The following is a 27,172-nucleotide window of genomic DNA, read 5'->3' on the forward strand; positions in this document are numbered from 1 at the left end:
TATTGACAGCATATGCTTATGGCGAGAGTAAACTCTGCCCCACATCCACTGTCCTTGAATCTGGAAGGGACTAGGATGGTAATTACTTTGCACCATACATGAGGAGCTTTCCCTGATTACTGCTGAAACCACTGGCCCTGCCAGCCATGTAAACTCTGTTTCCCAGATATGTAGAATGAAAGGATAGAGACTGGCCATTTGTTTCTCACATCTGGCACCTGGCAGTGGAAACAGAAAACAAATACCCTCCTTGATAATCATGTTACAAGAGGCCTTCCTTGAAGTACTAGAGAGCCCCTGCTGTACTAGGCTGGGTATATCTCCTGCATTGTTCTTCCTTACCTGGGAGCAAGAGCAGTAGGAGCCCCAGACGCTGAGCAGGGACCTTAATGTCCATGCTGTGTGCTGACTGGGACTGACTCCAGCACAGGGTGTGAGCAGACTATGAAGTGCTCCAGGCAGTGGGCTGTGCTGCAAATCACCAGGGGTTGGTCAGAGTTGGGCACATCTGCAGGATTGGCTCAACTCAGTGAATCACAACAGGCCTTGCATCCACAAGTTTCCTAGGCTAGAAAAGAGGAACATGAATTTGCCTGCAGAGGATGTGGACATGATTTGATGGTAGGAGACACTTTTATGACTATTGTCAAAATGGATAATGCACAGAAGCAACATTGGAAATAGAGTATTTTATAAATGTATTGAAACATTCTTGTTTCTACTTAGATTTTTTTATTCAGTCTCAAGAATTATTTCTGGAAAAAAATCCCTGTGTTTTCTTTATGAAGTTCTTATGCATTGAAACTTTTCTTACTCTCTATTCCTTTCCTTTCCTTTCCTTTCCTTTCCTTTCCTTTCCTTTCCTTTCCTTTCCTTTCCTTTCCTTTCCTTTCCTTTTCTTTCCTTTCCTTTCCTTTCCTTTTTTTTTTGTTGTCGGGCTTGAACTCTGGGTCTCGGCACTGTCCCTGAGCTATTCAGTTCAAGGGAAACACTCTACCACTTGAGCCACAGTGCCACTTCTGGTTTTCCTGTGGTTTATTGGAGAGAAGTGTCTCAAGGACTTTCCTGACTGGGCCGCCTTTGAACCACAACCTCAGATCTCAGCCTCCTGAGTAGCTAGGTTTGCATGTTTGAGTCACTAGCACATAAAAGGAAAAGAAATCTTAACCCGAGTAATGTATTTTCTTTTTCTGTATTGTAATATTGCTTTGCATATGATTTACTTTATCAAGTAATTATTGCAGTTGTTTGTTGCTGTGTAAGATCATGAACAAATTGTGATGTTTCTTAAAGTTTGCAGCTTCTGATAGTTTCCTGAAAACAAATTAATGAAGTTTGTTACTTTTATTAAAAATGTTCATATTCCCAGATTGGTAGAAACAACTTACAATCACATTTAAGTGAGTTTTAATGCCATCACTTAGGTGGACTGTTTCTGAGAGTTGGAGAAAAGTGACCATCTTTGACAGTCAGCTATCTCAATACATCATTATGATCATTATGATTATGTATGGAAGCTCAAATCCCTGTTCCTTCTCTGGTTTCCTGCAGAGTTCACCATTAGGTCATCCTTTGATTAGATTTGGTGAACTGGAGAGACATGTAAAATCCTTGACATAAGCAGGCTGACATGTGATCAGAAGTGAGGCCTGGAGAATTCTCCTGGAGAGACAGTTGGGTCAGGTGAGAGCATTAGCCGCTCACCCTGGCTTTTTCCACAGGGTGGAGAATCACAGGATTATGTGCTCAAAACCCTAGGACAGCCTCACTGAACCAGAGAATTCCACACTCCTCCTTCCAACTTCTCTCATGACATAGGAGTTAAGAAACTAATGATTAGACTCATTTCCTGTATTAAAACAATTCCTTCTTAGAGATTCTTGTCTGGCTTCTGTTTTACTGTGTGAAGCAGAAAGGATGACTTTATATGAGAAGAGACATGGCCGTGTCTGGTCATCTGGGACAGAGGAGGAGAAAAGAGACAAAGATTCAGAGGAGCCTTCACATTTCAATAAAAACCCTCGAAAGTGTTCAAAGCCATGCTACACCTGAGCAGCTCTATCAGCAGATAGAGGCACCAGGAGCAGCAGCTGGGCAGCCCAGCGCTCACTTCTGCTTCCCTGGGAGGTTTTTGTTTTGGCTTGTATCACTGTGGGAGGTAAACTATAACTCTGTAGACAGTAATAAGTGGCAAAATCCTCAGGCTGCAGGCTGCTGATGGTGAGAGTGAACTCTGTCCCAGATTGATGCCCACTGAACCTTGATGGAATTCCAGAGGCTAAATTCTTTGCAAAATAGATCAGAAGCTTTGGAGAATTCCCTGGTTTCTGCTGATGCCAGTGTAAATAATCGCTAATCCCCTGACTGGCCTGGCAAGTGATGGAGACTCTGTCTCCTGGAGATGCAGACAGGAAGGGTGGAGACTGGGTCATCTGGATGTCACATCTGAAACCTGCCATTGGAAACATAAACACAAATATCCACATTGTAAATCATGTTATAGGAGGCCTTCTCTGAAGACCCAGGCAGCACTGAACACACACACAGGATTGGAGGATTGCTGTCCTTCCTTACCTGGGAGCCAGAGCAGCAGGAGCCCCAGGAGCTGAGCATGGGTCCTCATGTCCATGCTGTTTGCTGACTGGGACTGACTGCTGCATAGGGTGTGAGCAGCCTATTATAAAATCATTGGGGCAGTAAGCAGTACTCTGAGCATATGCAAATGAGAAAAGCTGGGTAAAGCTGGGAACAGCTATAGGACCAGCTCAAGTCAGGAAATCCTCATATGCCCACATAGTTTATCCCATAGAATGTGTTTCAACTGTACTGCAGAATCTGTGATGTGTCTACTGTCCTTTGAAGAGATCTCTTAGTGCATTCAGGGTTGATAACCACTCCTCTTGAGTTTTTCAATCTTTATGTCATAACACTTGAAAGGGAGAAGAGTAAAACCATAATTGAGTGCTTGATCATGCAGAGAAGTGAAGATATGGGAAAGAATAGAATTTGTGTATATTTTTAACTGGTTTAATATCTCTATACATTGAAACCTCACTGACATAGCAGGAAATATATAAACTCTTTTATTTTCAAGCAATTCAAGCTTCAGGGTCTTAAAACACACATATACACAAAGTAACATGTGATTCTTCCCAAGCAGGTATAAAGCCTGAGTCCAACTCTTACTTATTGACTTTACTGCATAATGGAAAATTTTACTACATAGAAAAATTTTCAAAGCAAAGGAAAACAACTATATCAAGGGTTTTAGTAAGCATGTCCTGTGGTTACATTGCTAGAGGGCTGAAGCAAAAGCATGTAGTTACTAGAAAAGTCCAAAATTTGTTAAGTGTTTGTGATTTGCCATGTCACCAGGTACAACTCTTACTTGGACTTATAGTTTTATATTATCCAAGAACTACAGCACATTCATAAATCCATTGCCCTTTGATCATTCCATATCAAATTCAGGGCAAATCACTTACTTTCAAACTCCCTAGTCCTCATGTATCTCTTTCTTGTTACATGTGTCCAAATTTCTGCTACTATCTGGAGAATAGAGAGGCTCATCTATACTTTTTACATCCAGCTGGTCAAGACTGGGAAACTTCAAGGGTGAAGAACAGATAACTGTTTTAAAGATTTAGTGGCATTGTGTCTCACTTTAAATATCGCTTTGTTTTTCAATTGATCTAGATGTGAGGGTGGGAGGCACAGCTATCTGGGTGAAATTCCTGAAGTGGTTGGCATAGAAGATAGGCCTTCTGGATGACAATGAAAGCAAAATTGTAATTATTTCAATGAGACTGCTAAATTTGGCAATTTGTGAAATGAGCGCTATTAATTTAATGCTAATGAATTTCACTTACTGTAATTGGAATCAAGTTGAAGACAGGACCAAAACCAATGCTACACTGCCTCAGTGGTACTGTGCTTTTATTCTGTTGCTGGGGAAGAGAAAAGGGTCAGATCTGAGAGGGGTTGTGATCTATGTGACCTATGTGACCATTACATGTATTTTTCAACTGCTATTCAGCCTTACTTGCCTTTCTTCTGATTTTTGTAGGAACTTGTTTCTGGACCTAATGTTTCTCTGAATAACACCTTAATGGACAAATAAATTTTCAAGTTCCATCCAGAGAAAATGTGAAAATCCCAATGTTGTTTGTAAACGTCCATGGGCTGTATAATTCATAAACAAATGATAGAGCAGTTGCAGTTCTACCTGGATTTCAATTTAAATTGATTTATAATCTCTGGGTTTCAGCGTGGTGTCTGGCTAATGGTCATGGAGGAAGGGGACATCTTGTAACCCTTCCCATACCAATTTAATCCTTGAATTTAAGATTCAATGAATATTTGTAAAAAAAATGCAAACTCATTATTCCATATTATGATGAACACAAAGTCAGAAATTGAAAGTATATTGCCAGACCAACTAAAGTAAATCATGATACCCTGCCTGAAAACAAAAGCAGATGAGGAATGAATCATGTGACAGAGTAATTGTGTAGCAGACAGCAAGTTTTGAGTTTCAATCTCCATAGCACCCAAAATAAAATTCTGCATGTTGTCAATCAATTTAGAAAATAGGCAACATCTTATCACTGCCACACTCTGCACATAATTCCAGTTTCTAGTTTGCGTTTTACAAAGATTTTAGGCATTTAAAATATTCTTGTTCTTTTTTAAGTAAAACCATCATTCAACAGAAAAAGTAATAGAGGGGAGGAAGAACCCTGCATAATTCTTCCAATGTGACTCACTTGCAGGCTCACCAGCTTTCAGTGCTACAGGTTTCTTCGGTGTTCCATAATAATTGAGCTACAATTTTTTTCCTAATTTGGAATTGTTTATGTTGTGCCATGTCTGTCATTTGTGATGATTCTAGTTAACACCATGAAATTCTGACTACTGATACCAGATCTGTTCACGTTAGCAAACATCTCCATACCCTCTGCTTATCCTCTCCATTCACCATAAATGTCTATGCTTTTTCTTTGTTGTTTAGGTTAATTGGTGTTTATTTGTTTATTCCCAGGTGTACTAGTAAGGAGATGACCGAGGACCCAGCTTTGCTGTAGGCATCTCTAGGTGTGAGTTTGTGTCTCTTGTGCTTTTATGGGCTGGGTATAAAGAATCGAGCCAGAATCTTGTTGCAGGGAGAATTTTTAGCTGGATTATCAGACAATGCTGGTATCTTGGTATTCAATATATTTGTGCATACTTCTCCTAGACATTTTCTGTCTCACTGTCATCTTGAAGCAGGAGAGGAGACCTCTGCCTATACACCAAAATGAACACCATATCAGGAATGAGTGCCCTCAGAATTTCCTGAGTGTTGATGAGATGAAAGTTGGATGTATACTTCATCCCCTCATTTTATGGAGAATAACCTGAAGGTATTTTCGCCATTTCCACGGAATGTTGTGGTTCAGTCATCTTCAGCAACAGGACGTGTTTAGCTTCTTTTATGGTCCTTACTGACCATTTTCCTTTCCCTATGTTTCTTCCTCCCTTTACATTGCTTCCTATACATCCTAAATTGTGCAGAACCTAGAACGCATTGGGAGCTCTGACTGTGTACATAAAGTATGACTGACTTGTGTGTATGGAGAAAGCCTGATGCTAGTAGAAACTGCTGGCCTGGGTGTTGGCTTATCCTGTTTATATCGGATTCTAAGCACTTTTATCATTACACAGCTGTCCTATAGAAAAACAGAATGAGTGTTTGTTATGTAGTGCATTTAAACTTTACTATTTCTGATACTGGCATGGGCCAATGTTGAGGCCAATTCAGTTTTTTCCCTTATCTATCTATGTATATATATATATCTATGTATCTATGTATCTTTTTTTCTGTGTTTCTATGTATGTATCTATGATGTATCTATGTATCTATCTATCTCTAGCTATCCATCTATCGTTGCATAAATCTTAATACAAAAAAGCATCAGACTCAATTCAGAACTCAGTTGATAATATAGGGACATTATGGAAGCTCATTCTTTGGATGTGACACACTCAGAAGTTTTGCTCATTTATCACCAGATCTGCATGAAATGTGAGAACAAAGATCCTCTCTGCTATTTTCAAGCCTAGTTTTCTTTTAGGATTTTTTGCTTCTTTTTTAAAAAATTTTATTTTACTGTAAAGATGCTGTATATGAGTAAGGTAATTAGTACATGTTTTTGAAGATTGTTACCCCTTCCTATGTTTTTTTTCCTACTATTAATTCCCTCTCTTATGGCTCTTACTTCTCCCTCCCCCTGTCATTCTTTTTGAACAGGGCCAACAGCCTTTTGCTATTTGTGAGGGACTAGAAAATGGAATGGATTGTATCTTATGAATTCAGAATTTATCCCTCTAGTAAGGTTTGCTGCTTGTATACTTGGCCTTGTTCTTCCATTGTTTCCTTGCCATTTGTGACTAGTCAGCCTTTTAAGGCTCTTTCCTGAAACAGTGATGTTCTCTTTGAAACACTTGACCAAAAAATATCACAGTTACTGTGCTTTGGGTACCAGTTTCTAAGACTCTGAGAAGCTGAGAAAATTAGGTTTGTCTGTTGTAGTTTGCATGGGAATGGGAGGTGCTTATTCTATTTTGGAGCTCCCTAGGGAAATTGACTTTCTTGTTGTGGTCCTGAATATTGTAGGTGACTGTTTTCCCAGAAGCACTGTGAGATTATCAATGATGGCTTTTGCTTTTTGAGTTCATGATTTTTGTTTGCTTTTGGTGAGGTTAACAGTTTTGTTTTGTCTGTTTAAAATAATCATCTTTTTTTAAAGCTTGTACTTAGTTGGTTGGAGTTTGTTTTTTAAGAATCTTTCATCTTGGCTGCTAAGATAATTTGTCATTAACAATCAATAATGAATTGTTTCAGCCAATGCAAGATGAAAAACAGAAATAAAAGTAAGTATCTGAGATAATATTTTGAGATTAAGAAAACAGACAAACAAGTAAAATTTTAAAAAAGTCATTTCTGTATAAAAATTTGTTTTGGCCTTATTAGGCTTGCAAATTTTTTTTTAAATTTAATTTAATTTTATTTGTGAACATACTGTACAGAGCAGTTACAGTTACATGGGCAGGATAATGCGTACATTTCTTACCAAGCATTGCAGCCTCCTACTTTGTTTATCCTTCACATCCCTTCCCAGCCTCTCCCCTCCCCCCCAATCCCAATCCTTCTCCTCCCCCCCCCACCCCCCCGCACCAACGTTGTAAAGCTCGTTTTGGACATGACAACTTGTACTTCTCATTGTTGCAACAGGTCCACCTGTATCCTTAAACAACTGGTTTTTCCCCATCTCCTCCACAAGTTATACTGACATCAAATATAGTGAAAGCAGGGGTTATACTGTGGAGGAGGGACATACAAAGCAACAAAGAGATAATCTTATAAATGTGTTAGAAACACATGCATGAAAGAAAAAAACATTAAAATACACATCTAAGGGTTCATTTTCCTGACATCACATTATCTGACCTTTTCCGCTTGACTCATACATATACTAGATATTACAAATAAGGGAAACCATGGGACCTACGTTTCTTTGGGCCTGGCTTACGTCACTTAATATAATTTTTTCCAAGTTTTTCCATTTCCTAACAAATGGGGCAATGTCATTCTTTCTGATGGAGGCATAGAATTCCATTGTGTATATATACCACATTTTCTTGATCCATTCATCTACTGAGGGGCATCTGGGTTGGTTCCATATCTTAGCTATGGTAAATAATGCTGCAATAAACATAGTTGTGCTGGTAGCTTTAGTATGGTCTTGTTTGTAAACATTAGGGTAAATACCCAAAAGTGGGATTGCTGGGTCATAGGGGAGCTCTATGTGAAGTCTTTTGAGGAACCTCCATACTGCTTTCCAAAGTGGTTGAACAAGTTTACATTCCCACCAACAATGAAGTAAGGTTCCTTTCTGTCCACATCCCCTCCAGCATCTGTTGTTGTTAGAGTTCTTGATTTTTGCCGTTCTAACTGGAGTGAGGTGATATCTCAATGTTGTTTTGATTTGCATTTCTTTTATGGCTAGGGATGTTGAACATTTCTTCATGTGTCTATTGGCCATCCTTCTTTCTTCTTCAGAGAAGTTTCTCTTTAAGTCTTTCGCCCACTTATTTATTGGGCAGTTGTTTCTTTGAGGATTTGTTGTTGGGGGGTTTAATTTTTTGAGTTCCAAGTATATTTTAGATATGAGACCCTTGTCCGTTGTATGGCTAGTAAAGATCTTCTCCCAATCCGTGGGCTTTCTATTGATCTTGCTAGCTATGTCATTTGCCCTGCAGAAGCTCTGCAACTTTATGCAATCCCATTTGTCCAACCTTTCTTTGATTTGTTGTGTTTCCGGGTCTCTATTCAGAAAATTTCTGCCTGAGCCAAGGAGACCTAGGGTTTCTCCTATTCCATCCTGGAATGTTTTCAGAGTGTCTGCTTTGAGTTCAAGGTCTTTGATCCATTTGGAGTTGATTCTGGTGCAGGGTGATATATAAGGATCTAGCTTAAGTTTTCTACATGTAGTTAACCAATTTTGCCAGCACCATTTACTGAAGAGGCTTTCTTTCTTCCATTCTATTGTTTTAGCTCCCTTATCAAAGATTAGATGGCTATAGGTCTGTAGGTTCATTTCTGGGTTTTCAATTCTATTCCATTGGTCCTGAGGTCTGTTCTTATGCCAATACCAAGCTGTTTTGATTACTATGGCTTTATAGTAGAGTTTGAAGTTTGGTATTGATATTCCTCCAGCAGTGTTCTTTCCATTCAGGAGCGTTTTTGCTATTCGGGGTCTTTTATTGTTCCATATGAATTTTTGGATTGCCTCTTCTATTTCCTTGAAGAATGAGGTTGGAATTTGGATAGGTATTGCGTTGAATTTGTAGATAGCCTTGGGAAGTATTGCCATTTTCACGATGTTAATCTTTCCAATCCAGGAGCATGGGAGGTTTTGCCATTTTTTAAGTTCTGTGTTGATTTCCTTTTTCAAGATTTTAAAGTGTTCATCATAGAGGTCCTTCACTTCTTTAGTTAAGTTAATTCCTAGATATTTTATTTTTTGTGGGGCTATTACAAATGGAGTTGCTTTCCTAATTTCAGCCACACTTTTCTCATTGTTGGCATACAGAAAATAGGCTTGCAAATTTTCAAGTTTATCCATATAAACAAGTGACCTTTGCTTGTTTTAGGTTTTGATAAATATTTTACTTTAAGTGAATGTGTATATTTTTAGTAATCTTCCATTACCACATTGCTTTTTCCTGTACCATCTCTCAATTCCAGAGGCCTTCCATTGACAAAGAAATAACTTTAGCTCTTCCCTATATTTGTCAGGTGAATTAAATTTTATAGGTAATGTAAAAGCATCTGTTCAAAGTGAAATTATAAAATACATAACTTATTAATAATACATTTATTATACATTTATTATACATTGATAATACATTTATTAATAATAGAAAGAGGACATGGCCTCTTTCTAGTCTATATTAATTCTGATAGGGAAAATCTAAATTTCAGAATGATATGAATATAAGAATACCTGGATAACATTATGTAGGAATACTGTCTCACATTTCTAAGGAGTCTGAACAAGTATAGTGGCCTTTTAATGTAAACTCAAAATTTAAATTAATATATGAATATCAGCCTACATATGGAAGAGAGATAGACTTTTGTCTGTTCAGAGATTTTTGTTTTTGAAATGAGTTTCCACCTACTACTGTGAATAGTTAATTCAATTAATACCAATATGTTTTGAACTCTTGACATAAACAGATGTTCTATCATTTGAGTCATGTTTTACACCTTTTTTGTTTAAGTTATTTTTTATTGTGAAATACCATACAGAGGATTTACAATTACATGGGCAAGGTAATGAGTACATTTCTTATGAAGTATTGTTTATTTTTCAGTTATTTTGTCTCACACAATTTCCCAGCCCAGTCTCAGGCTACACACTTCCTCTTATGCTTATCCCATATATTAGAATCCAGGCATGTGCCATCATGTCTTTTATTCGAGTAATACGTCTTGTGACCTTTCTGGGATGTCCTGAAATTCTGGTCCTCTTAATTTTGTCCTCCACATAGTTGAGAATGTGATTTCAGGTAAGATCTATCACACTGAGAGTAATATTTCTTAAAATTCAGAATTTTTTCTTTGCAAGGGTCTTGCTCATCTAGAAAAAAGTACAAAGTATAAAATTCCTAAGTGGTTCTTAGGTAGGAAGGAAAACACCAAATGATCCATCTAATTTTGTTGTACACACTCACACACACACACATACACACACACACACACACTACAGTTGTTGCATTTTCATTCTTATAGTTTGCCCACTTTATACAAACAAACTGAGAGTGTTGGTTGAAGAGCTCAGTGGAAGAGAAACACCTAAGACAGTGAACCTCAGTGAGCAGCTTTCTGAAGAATATTTTGTTTGAGCTAGAGCACTGTGAGAGGAAACTTGTTATTTTCCTGACTATAGAAATTGGCAGCATCTTCAGCCTCCACTGGATTTATGGTGAAGTTGAAATCTGTCTCAGACTCACTGTCACTGAACCGGTTTGGGACCCCGCTTTGCCTGTTGGATCCTCTATAGCTCAAAGGTTTTGGAGGCTGTCCTGGTTTCTGTTGGTACCAATATCTGAAACTCTCCAAAATTCATTATCAGCATTATTACTGGCTCTGCAGGTGATGATGGCCATGTCTTGAGAGACAGGGCCAAAGATGCAGGAGTTTGAGTCAGTACAATGTCTCCAGTGGAACCTGGAATGGTAATCCTATATCAAGAATGGCCACAGGTGTACTGAGACCATCCCAATGTAGGCATATTGCATTAGTGACAGCTTTAACTTGTCAGGGAAGGCAGGTTAATAACAGAAAATTGAGCAAGAAAGACTTGAATCAATCAGATTGAGAACCTTGCAAATCAGAGAGCAGCAATGGCCACGATGAATATGAGTAACCCTTTCCGCTCATTTCACCTGGAGCCCAGAGCAAAATGATAATGACTCAAAAATTTGACACTATTGAAACATTAGGTATCCCCAGTACTTTTTCTGTACTAAGACCTCTCATACCTTTGTGCCATTTGATATTACTTCTCACTGTTCTTCAGCATGAAGTGATAAGTGTTGATGCTGGACATGACTACTTCAACAAAAATCACTGCTACCCAACCATATTATGCCTCTGACTTTATCCTTTCCCAATGAGTGGAAACATCATCCCTTAACAGATAACTAGTATATCCTGTTGCCTATTTATGAGAAAAAGAGAGAGACATAGAAAAAAGGAGCCAAACATAGACATACACACATACAGAAAGAGAGAGAGAGAGAGAGAGAGAGAGAAAGAGAGAGAGAGAGAGAGAGAGAGAGAGAGAGAGAGTCTGGATCTCTTCTCAAGCCAGTAAAATGACCCTTTGCAACAATGAGATGTACAAGCTGTTATGTTGAAAAATGAACTTTACAACTTTGGCTGGGGAGGGGGGAAGGTGGGAGGGCAGGGATGTTAAGGAGAAGCAAAGAGGAGGCTACAGTGCTTGATAAGTAATGTACTCATTTGCTTGCTCATGTAATTATAACACTCCTGTACGTTATTTTCACAATAATAAAAAAATAATGGATTGGGATTAGGTGGGGAGGGGGGAGGCTGGGAAGGGATGTGAAGGGTAAACAAAGGAGGAGGCTGCAATGCTTGGTAAGAAATGTACGCATTATCCTGCCCATGTAACTGTAACTCCTCTGTACAGTATGTTCACAAATAAAATTAAATTAAATTAAAAATAATAATAATAATAATACCAAAAAGGAAAATAAGGTCTGTTGATTTTAAGACCAATGATTTTCATCCATTGGAATATGGAATGGGATTGAAACATGACTAAGGAGAGGCTGCATAGCCCCATAGTACTTTGTTCTGGATTCCTCCCTGTGGATGATGCAAGTACTTTACTCAAGAAAGGATCAGGGCTCTGGGGAATCCATATGACCTGCGGGTTTAGATCCAGTGAATGTGTCTATAACTACTGTCCAGCCTTGTCTGTGGGCATTTGTAGAGCTTGTCTCAACCTGATTCTTTTGTAATATCTTAATGGCATTGGAAATTCTCAAGAGATTTCTAGAGAGAGTCTCTTTGTAATCCCAGTGATATTTGTAAACATCTATTGACTGTACAGTTCATAAAGAAATTAGGACTGCAGAGAAACCTCTCTTTTAAGTCATTGTTCTAGCTAGATCTCAACTTATATCTATTTACTATCGGTGGGGCTCAGAATGGTGCTTGGTATATGACCGTGGAAGAACGGGAAATCTTGAACCCTTCCTAAACCAAGTTCATCTTAGATATTAAGTTTCAGTGAAAAGATCGAAACTCATTTTTCCGTATTATGAGAAAACAAAGTCTGAAGTTGAAAGTGCATTGCCAGCCCAATTAAGGTACAAGCATGCTACCTGTCTGAAAAATAAAAATGAATAAGGAATGGCACATGTGTATGTCAGGAAGCATCAACAAAATAAATATATTAGCCACTTTGTCACTCAATGTTTTAAACATGTCATATCCTCTTATTGCAAGAATCTATATAGTTTTAAATGGATTATTGTCTGCTTTCTTTTTGAATTTGCATTGAAAGCATATCGATTATAAGAATATTGACATAATTATATGAATTATATTTTTTAAAATTCTAAAAACTTTTATAGGTGAATGAGGGCTGTGGAATGAGATTTTTTCCAAACAAATGTTTGTAACTTTGATTCTGCTATATTGAGCCATTGGAGAGGGCACCAAATTAGTCCTCTCTGCTTCTGAAGTACTCTGAAGCCAAGTTCAACACTGCTGCTGTGGTGCTGATCCTGGTTCCTTCTCCCTCCTGGTCTTTGGCTCTGTGAGGATGCCAATAGAAGGTCAGTGTCAGAACTCATCTTTATCTTCTTTTCTGAGGCCATTATTAATTACAAACAAATAGGACTGAGAATTGTGCTATAATGTGAGGCCTCTTAATTCCTACTTTTACATTCACAGTTTTGAGCACGCACTTCAGAGCCTGCATGAGCTTCTTGAAACACTAACTTTCAAAAAGTTTGCTCACTTTTTTGATATTATCTCATTTCCTCTTTGTCTTTGAGATCATCTTGCTCTTGTATTTTTATGTTTCTCCTGAGGAGCAGTAGTAGACACCTTTTCTAACAAAAGGAAATTAAGTTGAGGAGGACGGACTTGACAATAGAATTGGAGGTCTTTATTATCCATGCAGTTGATTCCTGAGTCAGGTGGATACCAGTTGGTATATTGACATCACCCAAAACTAGGAAAGCTCCTAAGCTTCTGATCCAAGCTAGGTTGAATGAGGCAGGGGTTAAGACATTTATAACAGTTGAAGGACCAACTATAGAAATATTTTGTTCTGTAAGCTGGATATTTGTGAACTTAGAAATTGAAATATCACTTAACACATATGTGCTTGTAGAAGAAAGAAAGACATTGCTTGCAGAAGATAAGTGGTGAGCAAAAATTGTGTTGGAGATTCTTTAATACATCAATTTAGAAAAGCTCAAAAAGACCATTTTTATTTAGGCACCTGTTTTAGTTTCCACGAAGAAAATGATTGAAAATAAGCTATTTCATAATTTAGTGAAGTGGAATGTCCAAAATAATTTATGGGCACTCCTCATATGTAACAATTGGTTTCAACTATTAAATCAGACTCAGTGCCATGGGTATTTTGCTGGGGCTAAGAAGAACAAAATGCTAGATTGCAGAGAATTCTTCCTTTAGAATCTGGCTGCATCTGAGAAGCAGTGTCAACAGGGAGATGAACTGGGCAAAGCAGCTGGGGCAGGCCAGCATCTCACTTCTGCTTTCCTGGGAAGTTTTTACTTGGCTCATATCATAACATGCTGTTGAAAGAAATAAGTGCCAAAATATTTAGGCTCCAGGTTGCTGATGGTGAGAGAATTATCTTTTTCAGATCCACTGCCACTGAACCAGGTTGGGACCCCAAACTCCAACCTTGAAGTATAGTAGATCAGGAGCTTTGGGGAATTCCCTGGTTTCTGCTGATACCAGTTTAATATCCTGCAAATACCCTGAAGGCTCTGCAGGAGATGGTGATGGTGTCTCCTGGAGATGCAGACAGGGAGGATAGAGAAAGGGTCATCTGGATGTCACAACTGGCACCTGGCATTAGAAACATAAAAGCAAATATCCACATTATTAGTCATGTGATTACAGAACTTCCCGGAAGCCACAAGCATCACTGACCACACAGGGTGAAAGAAGTGTTGTCCTTCCTTACCTGAGAGGCAGAGCAGCAGGACCCCCCAGGAGCTGAGCAGTAGTCCTTATGTCCATGCTGTGTGCTGACTGGGACTGACTGCTGTACAGGTGTGAATGGCATATTATGAAGTCATTGTGGCAGTAGGATGTGATCTAGGCAAATGCAAATCAGGAGGGCTGGACAAGGAAGGATATTCCTGCAAGGCTGGCTCATCTCAGGAAATCATCATAGGTCCATGGTGCCCATGTGTCTTAGTTTTAGACTAGAGAATATGATTCATTCAAACAAGACAAGTTATAATCAGTCTGCTGTCCTGTGCATAGATCTGTTGGTGATAGCGGGATGAGGACCTACTTTTCCTGTGTGTCCAAATCTCAATTATCTGTAATGACTCTAGAAAGGGATAAGATAAAGGCAAAAAGAGTGTTTTATATAGGTATATGGAGGAAGTGAAGATATGGAGAAAATAGAGTTTCTGGACATTTTAAACTGGTTTAATATCTTTATGCATTGGAACATTCTCCCTGCCATAGCAAGAGAGATATAAGCTGTTTTTATGTCTTAGTCTATTTCAACACACAATATAAACATAAAATAAAATGTGGATTCTCACTGGGCCCCAATGGCTCCCACCTGTAATCCTGCCTACTCAAAAGGCTGAGTTCTGAGGATCATGATTCATACTAGTCTTGGCAAGAAAGTCCATGAGAATCCTATCTCCAATTAAGCACCAGAATAATGGAAGTGGCACTGTGGTTCAAGTACTAGAGCACAAGCCTTGAGCTGAGAGCTCAGAAATAGCGCCCAGGCCCAGAGTTCAAGCCCCTCGACCACTCCCCTACCCCCACAAATATGGATTCTCCTTAAGATCAGGTATAAGACTGAGGTAAACTTTCCCTTATTTGGCTTTACTATATAAATTAGTAAAACACTTAAAGCAAGGGAAGCAATTATAACAATGGCCTAAGTAAGCCATGTCCTGTGGTTTGATGGCTAGGGGCTGAAACAAAAGCTTGTTGCTACCAGAAAAGACCAAAATTACCGCAGCATTTGTGATATGCCGCTATCTCCACCAGACTTTTTAATCTTGGACTTAAGACCACATATTATCAATGTACATGCTATGTTTAAACATCTTATGATGACATACAATAGTTCAAAAAAGCAAGGAGCCTAATTTATCCAAAATCTGCTTCCTCACATGGAACACTAATAATGAAGAAGCATGTAGTCGCACGTGGAAGGTTGTCAGAACCAAATCAGTGAGTAAGGGAAAGGACATTGAGACAAATGGCTTTATATATCATGTTGTTTCTTTCTCATTGGGCTTCCAGTTTTATGATATCTTCTCTGGGTCTTCATTATGTTCTTACCCTTGCAAATAAATAGGATGATATCCAGACTCTTCCATTCTATTTGTGAATATTAGCAATCTCAAAACTAGAACAGGTCAGAGAAGTTGTCTGTAACAGATAGTGAGGAGAATAAGGCAGAGCCCATCCTCTTAACCAGAAAAATTGCTTTGGGCCAGAGGCCTGTGAGAGCTTTTTCTACCTGTGAAGAAAATAAATTTCTACTATCTTGAATGTCCACAAGTTGACTCTGGTGTTCCAGAGGTCTGCAGGTGAAGGGCCTGGAGAAATCACTGGCTAAATATATCAAGAGCCTATTGTTACAAGGTTGCCAGCCCTACCCCTAATGATCTTCACTGGATAGTAGTGTGTAAATGCTGCCACCTGCTGGAAGGAATGGTCAAAATGAGGACAGCATGGTTTGGTCTAAGTCAGTCCCCTAGAGAAATCTATGTGTAGGTGGTTTATGAAAAGACAGCATTGGGATACTGTAAATCAAACAGGATTCTAAATATCTACACAAAATCTGACCAAAAGAGAATTCTCTTAGGAGAGAAACAATTGGGCAGAATGTATACATGCCTCTTCATATTTATATAAAATTATATATATATATACATATATATCTAAATGAACTCAATGATACAGAACAAAGATCTGTCTTTATTCTTTGAATTTTTGATGATTCTGTTTTCTTTATATATAGTGAATTCAAGTGTACATACTCAGGAGGGTTGAGGGAATACTGAATTGTATGGATTTCAAGGTAGTAATTGTGAATAGGGGTAGCATGGGAGTTCACTGGACATGGATGGAAGTGACCTATACAACTTCATGTATTTCATAGGTGGAGACATGAGGGAGGGACTGGGAGAGAGTGAGGGAACAGAAGAGATAGTAAAAAAATTATCTCATTATCCATTATCATTGTACTCATCTGATTCATATAATTATAATCCCTCTGTAATTCACCTTTATGATCACAATATAATAAATGTTTTTTAAAAGATGAGTAGTACTTATAAACCTCAGGAAAAGTGGAGAAAAACACACTGGAAAGACACAATTTGCCATCGTGAGGAGGAACTCAGTTACCAATATATTAAAGATTTGACATAAGCAACTTTTAAATAATTCTGAGAGATCAGGACATAGATGAACTCTTACAAAAAAATTGCCATGAATTCAAAAAGAATAGATAACATTGGCAATAATGCCCAATGTGGGTGGTCATGAACTTAACCAGGAATTCTTTCATACACATGCAAAATACATATACAGAAACAAACATAGAGTCTATTAAGATATTATAGAATGCTGATTACAAGGTTTTAAAAAATATAATCATAGAGTGAAAATTATGCTAAACATTATCATTACATCCAGATAAATTCATTGTAGGATGGATATATTATTTGTCAAAAATGCATATAATACAAGCTGGGTGCCAGAGGCTTGTATTACAATGTCCTGAATGGCCTATAGTGTTAGCTACATAGGAGGCTCAGATCTGAGGATCACGATTCAAAGCCAGCCCAAGCAGGAAAGTATGTATGAGACTCTTATCTCCAATAAACCACTCAGATAACACAAATGGCACTGTGGCTCAAGTGGTAGAGAGCTAGCCTTGAGCTGAACAGCTGAGGGAGAGCATGCAGGCTGAGTACAAGCCCCACAAATGACAAAAAAAAATGCGTCTATTACAAAAATCCTGCAGAAACATTTTAGGTATCCAAGCTACATTACATGCCTCTCTGAATTCTTCCATGATTCTGCTGTTGGGCAAATACATGTAACAAAAAGCCTATTTTTATAAACATTTTATATTTAATTGGAAACTGTGGTGTGGTACACCTGATTGGTATCAGGAAGAATATTATTACTATATCAATCAGCCATGGAAACATAAGCATTGAAAATATGAATCTAGATTGCTACTGAGCACATACTGCTTTGGAGACAGCGGAAACAAAAAAAGAAAAACAATTATTGATCCATTGGAATGCAAAGCAGTGTAAGTTGAAGATTACCTATGTATGAGATGTGTGGACCTCCAAATTATTTAAAATTACAGTAAAACTTTTAAAATTAAAATTTAGTGGTATAGATTATGAAGAAAAAATTAGTTTCAGAAAAACTATACATTAAACAAAATTATTACTTAACTTATTACATTTTCTACAAATGGAGAGGGATGGAAAGGTCTTGGACCACGTATTAAAAGTCACAAAGATATAAAGTGAATGGACACAGGAGACATGTAGGGGATAAAACAAATAATTTTGAAATAAACTACTAGATGTTAAGGTCAGCTTCCTTTGAGTTTTTAAATGAGTAGGAACACGTGCCAGGGCATTTTGCCCACTTTTCTTCTCCTTGCCTATTAGCACTGGGGTAATAAACAAAGATGGGTAACTGCAGGGCAGCTTGTATTTACCCTATATTACAATCATGATGGAATATCAGAAGAAAATGCAATAAAAATAAAAATAAGATTGTGAGAATTTCTGTCTCATTGGGCACAGGAAAAAGACAGTTTGTCAGGGCACTAACCCTATCTCCACAAGGATTTCAATCCTCAGTTTCCCTTGTTATGCAACAGTTCCAAAGATGAGAAACATTCTGAATAGATAGAGAAGGGATCAGGTCACATAATAATGTTCATGGTGAAGCTTATTTTCAAATAATCTCTAGATAGACTGTTCTCTTCATCTTCCCTTGCCACTACATATTCTTCCATGATTATGCAGGATCACAGCCACTGATGCAAACAATGACCATGGGAGAAAGCAGGGCTGAGCAGAGAGGACACAGCAGCAGCAGCAAAATCTCTGACTCAATTTCTGTGAAGTTTGTGGTGGAGGCTGAAGTGCTGAGAGGGAAGTTTCAAAACTGTGGAGAGTAATAGTTGGTTATGTGAATCACAGGGAGACTGGTGATGGTCAGTGTAACATCTGTCCCAAATACTCCCTATGGAACCCACCAGGGATCCAGATATACAAGAAAATGGACACCAGATGGGCACTGTAGGATTGGGATCTATTTTGTTCTGGTCCTAGGCTAAGCCATTCTATTGGTTTGAGCTCTTTAAAAGACTGGCTTGGAGGGGGGACCAAGATGGCGACGGGGCAGTAGGGAAACGCCACAGCTCTCTCCAACCAAAAAGAGAGTTCGAGTTCCAACGTTTAATCTCCCAAGAGACCGACAACAACAAAAAGACGAACACTCCGAGAAAAACCAGAGGTTGAAAATAACAAAAAAAGAAAGAGAGGAAAAGAAGAAATTCAGAACAGAGAAGAGCGAAGACCCCTCCCCCAACCTTTACTGGCCGCGTGGCAGTGCGCCAAGCCGCCGGCCAGCCGGCCCGGCGGGGGCTGCCGGAGCCACAGAGACACAGGGGGCTGCTTGCAGATCACCAGGTACCGGATTGCAGAACAGCGGATCGCCAGGAACAGAGAAACCTACCAGCCGGGAGTCTCCAAGAGGATCCCACCCCCACCCCTCACTCTCCACCGGAGCGGAGAGGCTCCATCCCGCCAAAGCCGCCCGGCACCAGCAGCGCGACAAAGGGACCTGTCGGCAGACCACCCGCCCAATCACGATCGCAACTACCCGGCGGGGGGCCGCCCAACCCAGCCCTCAACCACCCCAACTGAACTCGGATTGCAACAACAACTGACGACCTACAGGGTGAGTACACAACAGGGGACAGTGAATCCATCAAGGGAGACCAGAGCTGGAGGGAATCCCCAGACCCTGACCTAGACTCCCTACCCCAACACCCGGACCACAGGACCCACTAAAACTGGGAACTTTTCGAGAGCTCCACCAGCCGGTGGAGCTCACTCTGCTGGCCAGGCCAGAGCAAGAGCGCCCCTGGAAGGGAGCTTAAATGCCCAAGCCAGGAACAGCGCCCCTGGGTCAAGACTACCAACAGTAGAAGAAATTTGAACTGTGTCCTCCAGGCTGCATAATCTAGGTGGTATACACATTAGCACAGGCCTAACGAGCGCGCTCCAGGCTGGGGCCGGAACCAGGCCCGGGGACCGGCGCCTGAACAAAGCAAAAAGGGTCAGAAGTGGGGCTGTGGCTCAAATGGTAGGGTGCCAGCCTTGAGCTGAAGAGCTGAGGGACAGCACCCAAACCTAGAGTTCAAGCCCACAACCAGCCCAAAACAAACAAACAAAAACACATCAGGAGCCCATAGCAGACTCCAGTATTCGGGAGAGTGCATCCAGAGCATCTGATCTTCCCAAGAGCACCCGCAGGAGCAAACACAAGCAGTCTAGGCTGCTCAACCCTTCCAAAGGCGGGAATTGCTACAGCAGAGAGCTGAGAATCCTAAGTAAGTCAGAATAGCAGCTGGAAATAGGCTCCCAACAGAATCCAGATCAGGCACAGACTCTCTACCAATACAAAATCAGCAACCAAGCAAAGACAGACACACCAAAACAAGATTGAAGAGCAGTCTCCTGAACCCCCATGCGAAAATCACAGAGAAAAATCACAAGGTTTACCACTACCCAGGACAGCAAGTTCACCTCAAAAGCCAGCAGCCACGCAGGGGAGAGCCCCAGTGGGAGCAAAGCATGAATGGAAGACAAAAACTACATCCAAGGGTTGCTGGAGGCAATGACTCAAGAAATAAAGCGAGAAATGGATCAGAAATTGAAAGAGCACAAGGATGAACTATCAAAAGATATACAGGATAACAAACAAAAGTTGGATGCAAAAATAGAAGCTGCACAAACCTCAGTAAGAAGTGAGATAAACGCCAAATTAGAGGTAATGCATACTGATCTCACCTCATTGAGAGGTGAGATCAGTACTCTGAGAACCAACATTGAATCCATAAAGGGATCCATTTCCACCATGCAAACCACAATAGAAGCCACGGTCAACAGAGTGAATGAAATGGAAGGTAGAGTGTCAGATACAGAAGACAGAATACACCAACTGGACCAAAAAGTGACAGATATGGAAAAATCACTCAAATTAAACCAAAGGGAAATTCAAGAGCAAGCAGAAAATGCTAAAAAATTTAACCTTCGCATAATCGGAGTGGACGAAGGTGAGGAATTCCAGAGCAAGGGAATGCAACACCTATTTAACAAGATAGTCAATGAAAATTTTCCCCACCTCAAAAACGACCATCTTAACTACATCACAAAAGCTTATCGAACACCCAACAAGCAAGATCCCAGGAGAAACACTTCTAGGCATATTATAGTAAAAATGATGGATCTGAATAATAAGGAAACAATCCTGCATGCAGCAAAAATGAAGAAGGAGCTATACTACAACGGGAAAAAAATTAGAATCACTGCAGATCTCTCCACACAAACAATGAATGCAAGAAAAGCCTGGGAAAGCACCATACGAGCCCTGAGAGCCAATAACTGCCAACCCAGACTGATATACCCGGCAAAGCTAGCATTCACATTCGATGGAGAACTGAAAACTTTTAATAGCAAAGAAAAACTAAATGAACACATAAACATTAAGCCAGCATTACAAAGAATTCTAAGAGGGGGGACACAACCTGAAGAAAGCAACCAGGAACTGGGACCTGCCCCAAACAGGCATTACTCAAAGTCTAACTGAGCAAGCACAGGAGGAAAGGAAAGAAGAAAAACTTAGGAAAACGGAATGGCAGGGACAACAATGCATCTCTCTATACTTTCTCTTAATATAAATGGGCTGAATTCGCCAATTAAAAGAAAACGAACTGAGGACTGGATCAGAAAACAAGACCCATCCATCTGTTGCCTTCAGGAGACCCACCTCTCAGCCAAACATACAAACAAACTCAGAGTGAAGGGGTGGAAAAGGATCTACCAATCAAATTCCCCCAATAAGAAAGCAGGTGTAGCTATCCTGATATCTGACAAAATAAACTTTTCATTAAAATCAGTACAGAAAGACAAGGACGGACACTACATATTAATAAAGGGAACAATCCAAGAGGAGGATATAACCATCATCAACTTATATGCCCCAAATATCGGTGCACCCAGATATGTTAAACAAATGCTCTCAAACTTACAGAATAAAATAGATCCCAATACGATAATACTAGGAGACTTTAACACGCCACTCTCACCAAAGGACAGGTCTACCAACCAGAGGATTGGCAAAGAAGCTACCGAATTAAGTGAGGCCATACTTCAAGCGGAATTAACTGACATCTACCGAGTATTTCACCCTAAAACAACACAGTACACATTCTTCTCAGCAGCTCATGGAACTTTCTCCAAAATAGACCATATCATAGTTCATGCAAGGAACTTAAGCAAATACAAAGGGATCGACATAATCCCCTGTATCCTATCTGACCACAGTGGAATCAAGCTAGCTCTCAATAACAAAGCATACCGCAGAAATTTCTCTAATACATGCAAATTGAACAGCACACTCCTTAACAAGGCCTGGGTAACAGAAGAGATCAGAGAAGAAATAAAGCATTTCCTACAACTCAATGAAAATGAAAACACCTCACAAAGAAACTTGTGGGACACAGCAAAAGCAGTCCTGAGGGGCAAATTTATTGCCCTCAGTGCCCACATCAAGAGAATGGAGACAGACCAAGTAAATAATCTCATGTTGCAACTAAAACAGCTAGAAAAACAAGAAAAAATGGGACCTAAAGCTACTAGACGAAGCCAGATAACCAAATGGAGAGCAGAGATTAACCAATTAGAAAATCAGAAAACCATAACCAAAATAAACCAAACAAAAAGCTGGTTCTTTGAAAAAATAAACAAAATTGATGGCCCGTTGGCAAGATTAATTAAAAAAAGAAGAGAGGAAACCCATATTAATAGGATTAGGGATTCCACCGGAAACATCACAACACGTACCCAAGATATCCAAACAATTCTAACAGACTACTTTCAAAAGCTATACTCTCTAAAGGAAGAAAATCTGGCAGAAATGGATGCATTTTTAGAGAAATACAAGTTACCCAAACTGAGCAAAGAAGAAGTCAACCAATTAAATAAGCCAATATCCTATAATGAGATACAGGAAGCTATCAAAAGTCTTCCAACAAAAAAAAGCCCAGGACCAGATGGATTCACAGCAGAATTCTATAAGACCTTTAAAGAAGAACTAATACACATACTCCTCAAGCTCTTCAGAGAAACAGAGAAGGAGGGAGCTATCCCAAACTCATTCTACGAAGCCAATATCACACTCATCCCCAAACCAGGCAAAGACCCAACCAAAAAGGAGAATTACAGGCCAATCTCCTTGATGAACACAGATGCAAAGATCCTTAACAAGATTCTAGCTAACAGAATCCAGAAACACATTAAAAAAATAATACACTATGATCAGGTAGGCTTCATCCCAGAGACACAGGGATGGTTTAACATACGTAAGTCAATAAATGTAATCCAGCATATCAACAGAGCCAAGGTCAAGAATCACATGATTATCGCCACAGATGCAGAAAAGGCCTTTGATAAAATTCAACATTCATTCATGCTAAAAGCTCTGGAGAAAATAGGAATAGAAGGAACATTTCTAAAAACAATAAAAGCCATTTATGACAGACCAATAGCCAATATTATACTTAATGGGGAAAAGCTACAACCAATCCTCCTAAAAACAGGAACAAGGCAAGGATGTCCACTGTCTCCACTCCTCTTCAACATAGTCCTAGAACCCTTAGCCAGGGCAATAAGGCAAGAAAAAGACATTAAAGGGATCCGCATAGGGAAAGAAGAAGTTAAACTATCCCTTTTTGCAGACGACATGATACTATACCTCCACTATCCCAAAAACTCCATCCCCAAACTTTTAGAAATCATAAGTCACTTCGGCAAAATAGCAGGATACAAAATAAACCCACAAAAATCAGTTGCCTTCCTATACACTGATAACGCACAGGAAGAGAGGGAAATAAAGGGAGCAACCCCATTCACAATAACCTCCCAAAAAATAAAATATTTAGGAATTAACCTAACCAAAGATGTAAAAGAACTATTTAATGAGAACTATAAAAAGTTAAAGAAAGAAATTGCAGAAGACACTAGGAAATGGAAAGACCTCCCATGCTCCTGGATAGGCCGACTTACTATAGTAAAGATGGTGATACTTCCAAAACTAATATACAAATTCAATGCAATTCCTATTAAAATCCCAATGATGTACATCACTGAAATACAGAAAACAGTCCAAAAATTTATATGGAACAACAAAAGACCTAGAATAGCCAAAACAATTCTAGGGGATAAAGACAATATGGGAGGGCTATCCATGCCGAACTTCAAACTCTGCTACAGAGCTATAATCACAAAGACAGCATGGTACTGGCACAAAAACAGACCCGAAGACCAATGGAACAGAATAGAAGATCCAGATATAAATCCACAGGCCTACAGCCAGCTGATATTCGACAAAGGAGCCAAAGACATACAATGGAAGAAACACAGCCTCTTCAACCGCTGGTGCTGGGAAAACTGGGCAGCCACGTGCAGAAAACTAAAAGTGGACCCCAGCCTATCACCATGCACCAACATCAACTCAAAATGGATTAAAGACCTTAACATTAAACCTGAATCTCTGAAACTACTACAGGACAGAGTAGGAGAGACACTTGAACTAATAGGCACAGGAAGGAACTTCCTGAACAGAGTCCCAGGGTCACAACAAGTTGGAGAGAGACTCGACAAATGGGACTACCTTAAAATAAAAAGCTTCTGCACAGCTAAATCTATCGCAACTAAGCTAGAAAGACAACCAACTATTTGGGTAAAAATATTTACCAGCAATATATCAGACAAGGGGTTAACATCCTGTATATACAGGGAACTCAAGAAACTAATCCCTCCCAAACCTAACAAACCAATTACTAAATGGGCAAGGGAACTAAAGAGGGACTTCTCAAATGAAGAAATAAAAATGGCAAAGAAACACATGAGGAAATGTTCATCATCCCTGGTGGTGAAGGAAATGCAAATAAAGACAACCCTGAGATACCACCTTACCCCAGTCAGAATGTCCCACATCCACAAATCAGCCAACGACAAATGCTGGAAGGGATGTGGAGAAAGAGGAACCCTATTACACTGCTGGTGGGAATGTACACTTATACAACCACTTTGGAAAGCAGTCTGGAGGGTCCTTAGAAAGCTAAAGATTGACCTCCCTTACGACCCAGTCATACCACTTCTAGGCATCTACCCTGAACAACAGGAACCAATATACAAGGACACGTGCACCTCCATGTTTATTGCAGCACTGTTCGCAATAGCTAGGATATGGAAACAACCTAGGTGCCCCACCACAGATGAATGGATCCAAAAATTGTGGTATCTATACACAATGGAATATTATGCAGCCATTAGAAATGACAAAATAATGGCATTTGCAGGGAAATGGAAGGAGCTAGAAGGAATCATGTTGAGCGAGGTAAGCCAAGAACGAAGAGACAAACGGTCCATGGTCTCCCTGATAAGTGGATGCTAAATCCAAAATGTTAGGTGATATGACAAAACTAACAGGACTTAAGAAACAAAGAACTCCCGCTCATCTGGTTGAACCACTACTAAATATCCCCATGCTGCTGATCACAAATATGGTATATAACATGTGAACACTGTTATATATTACAGACTGTGGTAGACAATTTGCTTCAGGGAAGTTAGAATGAACTTGTGACTTTGAAATTATGTAATCATTTAATCACAATCAAAAAAAAAAAAAAGAACCTCGGGGAAGGGAGGGAGGGAGGGGATGGTAGGGGGAAAACAATGGAGGGGGTAACAATGTTCAAGAGGAAGTGTACTCATAACCTCACTCATGTAACTGTAACCCTCTGTATAGTAGCTTTACAATAAAAAAAAAAAAAAAAAAAAAAAAAGACTGGCTTGACTTGATAGTCCTGGTGACCATCTTTTCTATACATACAGTCAAAGAGATTAGAGATAGAATAATGATCAATTCCTCAAAGACACTTTCCATCAGGAATAGAGAATGGCAACACATTGCATCATTGGTCACATTAAAATGTGTATGGGTAAGTGTTTTTCCAATGCAACAACTTTCAGACTAATATAGATGATTGCTTTATTCTATACGGCCCAAATCAAGTTTTAGTTCTTCAAGATATCACTCTACTAAACCATCTATCTAACCCACCAGAAGCAGGATGAAGAGGAGTGTGTGTGGTGGCACTTTCTTGATGTCCTCACTCATCTGAATCACTCCAGAAACGTTTTTTTGAGGGAATCCTGTAACCAGAGCTCTGAGCATCCAGCCACAGTCCAGTGGATCCTATGTATAGCTTCAGCAAGGATGAGAGCAAAAGTATGTTAACAACGAGCAAGAAGATTTAAACTGATAAAAGATAAAATACCATATCTTAATAGGATTGATTATAAGAGTACTGAAAGTTCACAATCAAAACTGTAATGATCTGTGTTCTCCAGTTAACTTTATACATACATAATAGCTTTATATTAAATCATTCTAAAAAGCCAATATCAACATAGAAAAGTAAATTGCGAACAGAGTATGTAATTGTGAACATATAATTTCAAAACTTTATTAATATGCATACATATGATGTCAGAGCAAGAAATATGTTCATGTCACTAGATAGAAGAATGACATAATGCACAATTTTTTCCTCCAACTCAGACTCTTCTGAAGTGTAAATATATACTGGAAGTTCACCTTGAATGATTTGAAAGCACCTCAGTATCTGTCAGCAGTCTCTTTTGCTGTGTCCTATGACTGTGAGTTGTACTTTGAACTAGGATGAAGATGGTGTCAGAATTCTTACTTGAGCTGGCACTCTCCACCTTTATAATAAACAAGACTTGGAGTAGAAGCCATTTCATACCTTATGAAGAAGCTGTTCCTCATTAAAACATCAATATCAATTCCTTAGCTCATATTTTCCTTAATAAGGTAAATCATTCTTATCCTCATAATTAAATATTTCTGGCATTCACTAGTTGTTGTCTCATTTTTATGTACTAGGATCTCTTTCTTAGAGCTTGTCTTTAGTTTCAAGTTAAATCAGCGTCGTCTTGCATTTTTTTGGTTCTCCAATGGAGAGATAGACATTCATCTATCTATTAATAGTTCCTATTAGTGAATAATGGTATTCCAACACTACAGGTGAATTTTGGGTATTGAAAAGTCATTTTATTTTCCAGGCAATGTAGAACTGTATAGAAACTTCTATATCTGCACAAGGGTACATATGTTTCTGCAGAAGGAATGAGAGAAACATAAGTTTACATTAATACCTTTAATTCCATTTCCAAACCACAGTTAATTTCAATTTCCATTCAATAGAAATGGAAAACATTTATGAGTGAATATCTTCACCATCATATATATTTCCATTGTGGACAACATCCACAAACACATATACCTGCTTCTCTCTGCAATGTTTCTGTGGTCATCATCTCCTGGCCTGGGTCTGATTCCCAGACTGGGATCCCATACTAACAGTGAATATTGTTGCTTATTCTTCTTAATTATTAATCACTTTGCCAACACTAACAA

The 27,172-nt window shown here is 39.2% G+C and overlaps 1 pseudogene; it reads left to right on the forward strand.

The window, feature by feature from the left end:
- The first annotated feature begins 588 nt into the window (after positions 1-588).
- Positions 589-27,172, forward strand: part of LOC122116720 — a 74,992-nt pseudogene continuing 48,408 nt past the window's right edge.

Source organism: Dipodomys spectabilis, unplaced genomic scaffold (genome assembly GCF_019054845.1).
Source record: "Dipodomys spectabilis isolate Male_0828 unplaced genomic scaffold, ASM1905484v1 ptg000137l, whole genome shotgun sequence".
Taxonomy (NCBI): domain Eukaryota; kingdom Metazoa; phylum Chordata; class Mammalia; order Rodentia; family Heteromyidae; genus Dipodomys; species Dipodomys spectabilis.